This window comes from Crinia signifera, chromosome 2 (genome assembly GCF_055691185.1).
Source record: "Crinia signifera chromosome 2, ASM5569118v1, whole genome shotgun sequence".
NCBI lineage: Eukaryota > Metazoa > Chordata > Amphibia > Anura > Myobatrachidae > Crinia > Crinia signifera.
Window position 1 is genome coordinate 251,149,244 of NC_139218.1, and position 10,802 is coordinate 251,160,045.

The window sequence follows — 10,802 nt, forward strand, 5'->3', positions numbered from 1 at the left end:
CATATAGATTAAGTACCATTATGTTTCACAAGATATTTCTTGCATCATTAAATACAATTGTAGGGATGTGGGTTCAGTTCATGTTCAGTTGTGTATTCTGGCATGTTTTTTATCTACTGTACCTTTTTTGTTTGGTGTTCAAGTGATCAATGCGCATCAATTATGAAAATGCAGCCTGCTGATTTACCATAGGGGGGATACCTTCCCCCTGGAGATAGAATTCTGTTGTATGGAAATATGGTACAGCTTGGCGCAGATTCATAAATAAAATGTGAGTTGTTTGAATTTAAAACAACATTTATTGACAAAAAGAAATATTTTTAAAAACAAATTTTTAAAAACAAACTCTTCAATTTCATACATACAAGGTGCACATGGACATGGAAATTCAAAGCCGGGTAATATGCTTTACATATAAAGATGAAAAGAATACCTCACCCTATTATTGGGTTGCGGTGGGCTATGACTTATGCGATCAAATCTGCGGCACCACCGCAGAAGGTTTAGGGGTAGAGGTCCCTGTGGGAAAAGTGCAAGTGCGTCCTTTTCAAACGAATGTCCAAGTGTCCAAGGAAGGTGTATTTACACCAGCGTAATGCAGCAATGCGTTTCGGGGAGTAATCCCCTTCTTCAGGCTGTATGCTGTACCTGTACTGGTTAGGGGTATTTATACCCCTTTCCTAATGTGGAATAGGAATGCCAACCAATGAAAATCGCGGCAGATTCCCGCGATTTTTTCGCTTACCGGAAGTGTCCTGCGTTCCAGCAGTCACTTCCGGTTTGCGTTCCACCTTACTTCTGCTATCTGGTTTCCTTTCTCATAGTGCGCTATTACCGGAAGTGTCCTGCGTTCCAGCAGTCACTTCCGGTTTGCGTTCCACCCGCGCTTCCGCACTTTAGTATTTTCTATTGCGGCTGGGCTCCGGGATCTAGGTGTTCTCAATTGCATTCAGTGGCGTCCCTTGCGCAGGCTTGGGTCTTTTCTTTCCCATGTTTTTATAGGATTCTGGATTTTCATTCTTCCAATAGAAAATTGATAGATGTTCCGGCCGCCATGTTTATTAAGGGCAAAGTAAGGGCATGATGATTTTCATAAGGTTTTTTACATTCCATTTTAACTCATTACTCTCCTCACCTACTGTGCCGTACTTTGTATTCCGGCAAGGTCCATCCCTTTTACCGGGAGAGTAATGTTTTACAAAAAATCCACTTTATATCTTCCAGGAATACATATAGAGAATAAAACAGAAAAAAAGAGAGAACATATTAGATGATATACATCCACAGATAAATCTTACACATTAAATCTCCTCCAGAAAGTATTCATTTAAAAACCTCTAAAAGACTAATACCCATAAAAGGTTAAAATATTAATCTTCTAAAAACCATTTGAGTTCAAAGTCTACATTGTGGCCATTAGGTAAAAGTGTATCTGCCGCGATTTTTTATTGGTTGGCATTCCTATTCCACATTAGGAAAGGGGTATAAATACCCCTAACCAGTACAGGTACAGCATACAGCCTGAAGAAGGGGATTACTCCCCGAAACGCGTTGCTGCATTACGCTGGTGTAAATACACCTTCCTTGGACACTTGGACATTCATTTGAAAAGGACGCACTTGCACTTTTCCCACCGGGACCTCTACCCCTAAACCTTCTGCGGTGGTGCCGCAGATTTGATCGCATAAGTCATAGCCCACCGCAACCCAATAATAGGGTGAAGTATTCTTTTCATCTTTATATGTAAAGCATATTACCCGGCTTTGAATTTCCATGTCCATGTGCACCTTGTATGTATGAAATTTAAGAGTTTGTTTTTAAAATTTGTTTTTAAAAATATTTCTTTTTGTCAATAAATGTTGTTTTAAATTCAAACAACTCACATTTTATTTATGAATCTGCGCCAAGCTGTACCATATCTACTGTACCTTGGCAAAGCAAGGCAATGACCTTGACAATCTCCTCCTGCGCCTTATGTGGGCTAACACTAATCACAGCTTTTATTGTGCTCGCCTGATCTGGTATCCCATTCACTGACATGGCATCCCCTTATTATATAGTTGTATAGTAATGTCATATCTCACCTCCCTTACTTTCGGCCTGCAGGCCACTCTTGGATCTAATCCCCAGTGTGGCCAGGCACTCCACTTTTCCCTTAATTCAGAATGAGATAAGTTAATTAATACAAGACAATTTCAGAGTAGCACAAAAAAAAAGATAAATAAAATTGCAATTAAAGAATTTATTGCCGACAATCGTGTTACCTCCTCTGGAATGAGGCAGCCAGGACAGGACAGCAGCGGGTAAGGTGCAGCACAGGGGGGGCATCTAAGGGGAAAATAAGCTCTATTGGGATGGAGCAGGGGGCGAGATCAGGTCCTCGCCACTGACCTCACGTGATTTTCAGGAGCCTCACGGCCATTCTGGGAGAGTAGTCATGTATGAATTAAAGACATGACACAAGCAGCGTTAATATATACACACAATAACCTTTAAACACCACAGTGTAGACCACAGACAATGCTACATACAAATCCCCCTTACAATTTTGGTACCTGGCATTTAGGAATGACATCGCTAACTGGTGGGAGGAGGTCAGCCTAAACTCCGTCTTTTTTTTTTCAGTGCGTAGCCTTAAAAACAAAAGTACAACATATCTGTATCATGGCGAAAATGTCACTAATGCTGCTTTCACACAGCCTAAACATTTCAGACCTGGTATTTCTAAATGGTATTTAAAATGAGTCTGAGCCACTAAACCCCTTTCACATTGCAGGTGAAAACCGTTTTAAATAGCATTTAAGTACCATTAACATTCAACCCATTTAACCCCCCAAAGAACACGTTTCAAGCCATAGAAATAGAGCCGTTCACACTGCATAACAAATGGCTCTGAAATGGGTAGGACACTGCTTTTTAACCGTTTAACAAATACCGGTATTTCTTAAACAGTTAAAGCACCCTGGAGCTTTCACACTGCAGCTCTACCCATTTTTAAAAGGCAAAAAAAGGCAATATACTGTTTAAGAGCTACAGTGTGAAAGGGGTAAAACCTAATATTAACTACAAGCACTTCCTTCTGTACCATCCAATCTGAGCCACACTACTACATACCTCCCAACTGTCCCGCTTATCGTGGGAACGTCCCGATATTTTGGGACATTCCCACGTCCCTCCCGCCGCAGGCAGTGTCCTGTGGCGGGGGGGGGGGGGGCAGTTGGGAGTCCCCCCCTGTAGTCCTTGAATAGACCCTCACAGAGCTCACCCTCACAGAGCTGCTGGGCATGCCCCCGCCGTGGCCAAAGACGTCCAAAGTTCATTACAACTTCATATCTCCAAACTTTTTGATGGGGGAGATCGGGACTCCTGCGCGGCAAAGCCACGCGTGCTCCCCAAAAAGGGGCGTGGCCTTTGCAAAGGGGGCGTGGTCGCACTGGATGACGCATCCTCCGTCCGCGCCCCTATTTTCCACTGCTCTGAATAGACGCTGTGCGCATGCACACAGCGTCTATTCTTGTCAGGCTGGGGGGAACACCCAACTGACCCCCCCCCCCCCCACCGCGGGACAATGGCGGCCCCGGGAACGTCCCGGAATACCGAGACATTCCCACGGTAAGAGGGTCAGTTGGGAGGTATGCATCTTGTCCTGTAAAATGAAACCTGGCTTATATATTTCTCAGCAGAACCTGTGTATTTATGTGCCTATCCCTTGTTTTTGATTAAAAAAATGCAATGTGCCTTGATTCATGTAGTTCCACATATCATAAAAAGCAGAAATGTTCTACTCTAGCAATCAATCAGTCTTGACATGCTAATCTGTGCACATATCTCTATAATTGGGTGTATCTGTACAAAAATAGGAACAGAACATAAATAGCAAGTGCATTTGTAGCAAATCTACAGTACAGTATATATTTTTCCCACCACAGTTGTTGAATTCTGAACGTGAGGAATGTTATAAAGTTAAACAATTACATCTGATTAGATAGTCACTGACCATATCAACTTCTATTTATTTTTAATCTTACAACATTAATATCTGAGTGAATAGCCAGGAGTCTGGGGACCATTTAGCAATTGTGGTGAAACAGGGTTGGTTTCTCCAGAGAGTGCTGTATCTCTTTGGTCGTAACCAGGGGCGGATAGGCCATTAACTTCACCGGGAAGTTTCCCGGAAGGCCGAATACAGTGAGGCCGAAAGCTGCAGGAGGGTGTGTAGAGCGTCAGCGCTGCCCACACAATTCCACCGGCCCCTCATTACACATTGTATAGCTCAGCAGCAGATGACAGCCCGAGCCCATGTCCCCAAGCGGCCCTGACTCCTCTGACTGCATAGAGCAGGGGCCAACCTGCGGCTCTCTCCTTAATGAACTGTGGCACTTCAACCACCCACTCCCCGTCCTGCCCCCTCACAGAAGCACTGCGCACTTCTTCCCGATCACTGTGGGCAGCAGTGATCGGGCAGCCTACGCCTCCCCACACAGTGAGCGGCTACATAGAGGGCTAGCCGCGGCCCATGGAACACCCCCCTCCCCATATTTGGAGGATGCCCGGTGTCACTCCCCTCCCTGCACATCGTGCAGTCAACGGCATCCTCCTCCCCTCCCAGATGTAGTAGGATCACTGAGACCACCATCGCCAACAGAGCCGACGGCAGAGTTTAAATGCAGTTGACATCTATCAGTAAGTTTGTATATGTATAGCATTGGAGGCAGTGGATGTATATGAGAGAGGCAGTATATGTATCGACAGTGGTGTACCTAGATATTATTAGGCCCCATAGCAAAAGTTTGTAAGGGCCCCCTACTTAGCAAGTGATGGTGATAAATGTGTGTAAAACATATTAGTTAGAAAGCAAAGATGGGCCCCCTTCACCTCTGGGCCCCATAGCAGCTGCACCCCTTGAACCTATGGTAGTTACGCCCTTGTGTATGGATATATGTATGCATGTATGAAGGAGGCAGTGGATCGACGGATGGATGAGAGTATTGGTGTATGTACTGAATGCACGGGGGAAGTGGTGTATAAATGTATGTATGTATGTATGAGGGTGGCAGTGTATAAATGTAGGTATGTATGAGGGTGCTGTGGTGTATAAATGTATGCACGTATGAGGGTGGCGGTGTATAAATGTATGTATGTATGAGGGAGGCGGTGTATAAATGTATGCATGTATGAGGGTGACGGTGTATAAAAGTATGTCTTTATGAGGGTGGCGGTGTATAAATGTATGCATGTATGAGGGTGGCGGTGTATAAATGTATGTATGTATGAGGGTGCCGTGGTGTATAAATGTATGCACGTATGAGGGTGACGGTGTATAAATGTATGTATGTATGAGGGTGGCGGTGTATAAATGTATGCATGTATGAGGGTGGCGGTGTATAAATGTATGCATGTATGAGGGTAGTGGTGTATAAATGTAGGTATGTATAAGGGTGCTGTGGTGTATAAATGTATGCATGTATGTATGCATGTATGCATGTATGAGGGTATGGATGTATGAGGGTGGCGGTGTATGAGGGTGCTGTGGTGTATAAATGTATGCACGTATGAGGGTGGCGGTGTATAAATGTATGTATGTATGAGGGTAGCGGTGTATAAATGTATGCATGTATGAGGGTGGCGGTGTATAAATGTATGGGTACTTGTTTCCTAGCACGGCGCCACCGATTTTAATAGTATGACTGACCCGATTTTTACATTGGAACCAATGTTAAATGCCCCCCAGACCCCATTTTTTATTGTATGCCCCCCCATTGTTAACGCCACGCCATGATCAACGTCAACCCGAAGCGTGGCGAGCGCAGCGAGCCCGCAAGGGGCGGCGTCATGCGTCCTCCGACCTTTTCATACCCCCACTATCCACGTGGGCGTGGAGTTGATTTTATATAGTGTGGCGAGCGTAGCGAGCCACCGAGCCCGAAGCGCGGCGAGCGCAGCGAGCCCTGCAAGGGGACGCACACTACTTCAGACGTATTACGCTGCCCCTCCTGGGGCTCTCTGCGCTCGCCACGCTTTGGGCTCGGTGGCTCGCAGCGCTCCCCACACTATAAAATCAGCTCCACGCCGACGTGGATAGTGGGGGTATGAAAAGGTCAGAGGATGCGTACCGCCGTCCCTCGCAGGCTCGCTGCGCTTGCCACTCTTCGGGCTCAGTGGCTCGCTGTGCTCGCCACACTATATAAAATCAACTCCGCGCTGACGTGGATAGTGGGGGTATGAAAAGGTCAGAGGACACATACCGCCGCCCCTCGTGGGCTCACTGTGCTCGCCACGCTTCGGGTTGACCTTGATCGTGGCGTTGCGTTAACAATGGGGGGGCATTTGAAATAATTAACCATCAGGGTGGGTTTTCAATTAAAAATTGGGTCTGGGGGGCATTTAACATTGGGTCCAATGTAAAATCGGTTCTCAGGGACCCTTTTTACATTGGTTCCAATGTAAAAATTGGGTCGGTCGCGTCGGTCGCATTGCATGCCATTATAATGGCATGCGATGCGACCGATTTTCAAAGTGCCTTAAAAACGTCTTTAAAGCCCAAAAATCGGGTCAGTCGGGTCCGATCGCATACCTTAAGTTAAGGTATGCTGTAAAGTGGATTTGTGGCTTATATGAGATTGCATACATGCACAAATACTGAAAACTACCTGCTGTGTCCCATCTGAAATTGAACCTGTTACATTGTGATGGCCAGTACAAGGATATTGCTGCTTACACCAGACGCCGCTGGTGTGGTATGGGCATTTCAGTTTGTAACAATGGTAACAGTGAATAGGTGGTAGGGCCTCTGAGTCAGAGGGCCTACCAGTATGTACTAGTAATAATGGATTATGCTACTCACTATCCAGAGGCTATCCTGCTACAGGAATGGGTCTCTGAGGTGTGCCTGGGGGAGAGTCAGATGAGCTCTCAAGCTTGCTTCTCAGGAACAAATAATGTTGCAGTGCTGCATTCGCATGTCATGAGCAATACTGGGCAACTTTGTTACGCCGAAATGTACAATTAAGCTATGTCACTTTCCAACTAGGAAAACCTCTGCAAACATTAAAACTGCCCCATCGGCAGTACACTATGCCAAAATGCAAATTTCTCCTTTTTCATTTGCTCCTAATTCTGAATCAGACCTACTATGTTCATTAGGGCGGAGTGAAAAAAATGAAATTGAGAAATTCAAAATCGGCTAGTGTGGGAAAGTTGTGACTTGACCTGAATAAGAAACGTGCAAAAGCATTTTGATCTGAGTCAACATCTTCTGTTCTGGCAAGAGGCCTGAAGTTTCACTTTTTTGGTGAAAATGACGAAAACTATGAAGATGCTCCAATCTAGTTATAATTATGTCAGGATGTCTTAGAGTGGTTCATTAATATACTTTAGCATAGTAAAAGAGAGTACAAGATTGTCCTAGTGCAAAGTGACTGACTGGCGGGAGAAAAAATCCCTAATAATTGACCCATTTTCATGGTCACAATTGTGAATATTGTGTTTTCTCCTGAACGTGTTTATAATTGACACTGTGTGAAATATAACACTGCATAATAGCCCTTAATCAGACCTGATCGCAGTACAAATTTGTTCTCAAAATGGGCAAAACAAATGCTGCATTGCAGGTGGGGCAGATGTAACGTGCTGAGAGAGTTAAATTTGGGTGGGGTGCGTTGTAACTGAAATCTAAATTGCAGTGTACAAATAATGCAGCAGGTATTTACCCTGCACAGGAACAAAATAACTCAACACAAATCTAAAGGTGGCCATACACATCTACAGATCGATTGTCAGATCTGGCTGGTTGGAACAAATACCTGGTAATATCTGAATGACAGTTTTTGGAAGTTTTCCAACATTTCAAAGCAAAGTGCTCTCATCCATTACCAGTATTTTGTTCCAAACAGACAGATCGGACAATAAATCTGTAGATGTTTGGCCACATTAACTCCCTCTGCACATGTTACATCTGCCCCACCTGCAGCTGCATTACAGCATATAATTATGCCAAAGATAAGCCAATATATTAACAGTTAAAAACATTAAAGTGCATTATGCTGTAATAAGTATTGCTGATCAATCCTGCCTAGCAGGGCCGTCTTTTTGTATGGGCTTAATGGGCACTTGCCCAGGGGCCCCAGGCGTATAAGGGCTCTATCTTGATAGCTGAGGATCCCCTTTTTCCAGGGATACCAGAATTTTGAAAATCGGCCCTGGGGAACTGCAGATATCCAACTTCAAAGCAGCAGTCCACAGCCGACCTATTAAATGCAATTTCCAGTCATATTTCTCAGGTTCTCTCTGACACTGTTATTGCAGGTCCTGATGATTCCATCCCCATCTCTATCATGCCCAGAACCAGAGATATCAGCCTTCCAGCAGCCGGTCCCTGCTCCAGCTCCAAACGTCTGGTGTAGTTTTATATTTTTGTCAATGGATTGCTCTGGCTCCTGATCTCTGATACCCAAGTTCCCAGCACCTCCTGAAAGTTGGGACTAGGTTTTTATACTACTGAAGGCTAAGAAATCTTTTTCCAGATAATGGCGATATCTGCAGTCAAACAAGCTGCCCTTCCACCGGAAAATGACGAATATTAAGCCCACTCCATTATCCAACCGTCCCCTGTGTATAAAACACCCCCTACCTCCCTGGAAGTCATTTACAAGGGACCCTTCATACAGCTCAGTGCCCCCTTCCACACGTTAGTGTTCACCCTCCCACCACCTGTGCAGTAAAGGAGTAATTAGCAGAAGTTACTGCTCCAGGTCCTACATGTTGAATGGAAGATAGAGCACCCCCTGCCACCCATGGGACATCAAAGCTGCTGCTGATACCACCCCCCACCAATGTTCCCTCTAATTTTATGAAGGCTGTGTGCGGCAAAAGATTTTGTCTGTGCAACTTTGGAAGGAAATTAAAATTTTTGTGCGTCACTTATATATATAAATGGAAAATGACTTTCAGCATTTGTGTTAACTTAACTTCAAAATGATATTAAACATTTAAACATTCAAAACACAGCACACAATGTAGTTAATGGGTGAACATACATTAATTGAGTCCACAACTGCAAAAAGGGACCACTGCTGCTTTGTGCGCTCTGTTGTAATGTCTGTGCGCACGCTCGTCGAGTTGTGTGCGCGCACATCTTAGAGGGAACACTGCCCCCCACCCCTAGGAGGGGAGAATGGGTAAGGGCCCCAGTGCATTGCTTTGCCCAGGTGCCCACACTGCTGTTAAGACGGACCTGCTGCCTAGAATTGAACACAGTGATTGGCATATATGTATTGCTGGACACCACTCATAGAATGATTAACCTGTTATTTTTTTAATCAATGTTCTTGTTTTTTTCCCCCTAAACATTAGATGTATTTGTTTATTTATTTACAGTTTCTTATATAGCTCAGCAGATTCAGTTTTGCTTTACAATAGTAGACAGTGATAAAACAAACTGGGTAATGACAGACAGACTTGGGGGTTAGAGGGCCCTGCTGCAAGCTTACAATTTATTACATCATAATACACTTCAACGTATTTAACAGTTAATATATTGGCTTATCTTTGGCATAATTATATGCTGTAATGCAGCCCATTCATGTTCCCAGCATAGGGGATGCAACACTGTTTTTCTGTCAATAAACAGAAGTGATATGTAAAATGATACATTAGACAGTTCACACTGTTACTTGTACAGTAATACTTATTGTAACAGTTACTGTTTTTCAATAACAGACTGCAACAGTAATTTCTTATTTATATACACAGGATTGTCTATATTTGTATATGCACTGCAAAGAGAGCAGCATAAATCCAATTTCATGTATTTCAGTGACACTGTGTGAAATATAACACTGCATAGTGGCCCTTAATCAGACCTGATCGCAGTACAAATTTGTTCTCAAAATGGGCAAAAAAATGCTGGACTGCAGGTGGCGCAGATGTAACATGTGCAGAGAGATTTAAGGTGGCCATACATCTACAGATTTATTGTCCGATCTGTCTGGTTGGAACAAAATCCTGGTAAAAGATGAGAGCAAATGACAGTTGACCATTTGCTTTGAAATGCTGAAAAACTGTCATTCAGATATTACCAGCTGTTTGTTCCAACCGGCCCAATCTGACAATCGATCTGTAGATGTATGGCCACCTTTAGATTTGTGTGAGTTATTTTGTTTCTGTGCAAGGTAAATACCGGCTGCATTATTTTTACACTGTAATTTAGATTTCAGTTTCAACACACCCCACCCAAATTTAACTCTCTCAGCACGTTACATCTGCCCCACCTGCAATGCAGCATTTGTTTTGCCCATTTTGAGAACAAATTTGTACTGGGATCAGCTCTGATTAAGGGCTATTATGCAGTGTTATATTTCACACAGTGTCACCGAAATTCCATTTAGAGTATTTGTGCTTCTTCTATTATAAACACACAATATTCACAATTGTGACCATGAAAATGGTTCAATTATTATGGATTTTTTCTCCCACCAAAGTCAGTCACTTTGCACTAGGACAAGCTCGTACTCTCTTTTACTATGCTAAAGTATATTAATGAACCACTCTAAGACATCCTGACATAATTATAACTAGATCGGCGCATCTTCATAGTTTTCGTCATTTTCACCAAAAAAGTGAAACTTCAGGCCTCTTGCCAGAACAGAAGATGTTGACTCAGATCAAAATGCTTTTGCACGTTTCTTATTCAAGTCAAGTCACAACTTTTCCACACTAGCCGAATTTGAATTTCTCGATGTCAGTTTTTTCACTCCGCCCTAATGTTCATGTCCCTCCAGCTGTACATTTTTCACATGGGAAGT

General features: G+C 43.7%; 1 long non-coding RNA gene across 1 annotated transcript; it reads right to left on the minus strand.

Moving 5' to 3' along the window:
* Positions 1–388: 388 nt before the first annotated feature.
* On the minus strand, positions 389–3,168 carry LOC146059026 (uncharacterized). The gene is made up of 3 exons (XR_014470107.1): positions 2,265–3,168; positions 2,085–2,154; positions 389–1,217 (listed from the first exon to the last, which is right to left on the minus strand). It is a non-coding gene; the product is annotated as an uncharacterized LOC146059026 (long non-coding RNA).
* Between the last annotated feature and the right edge of the window lie 7,634 nt (positions 3,169–10,802).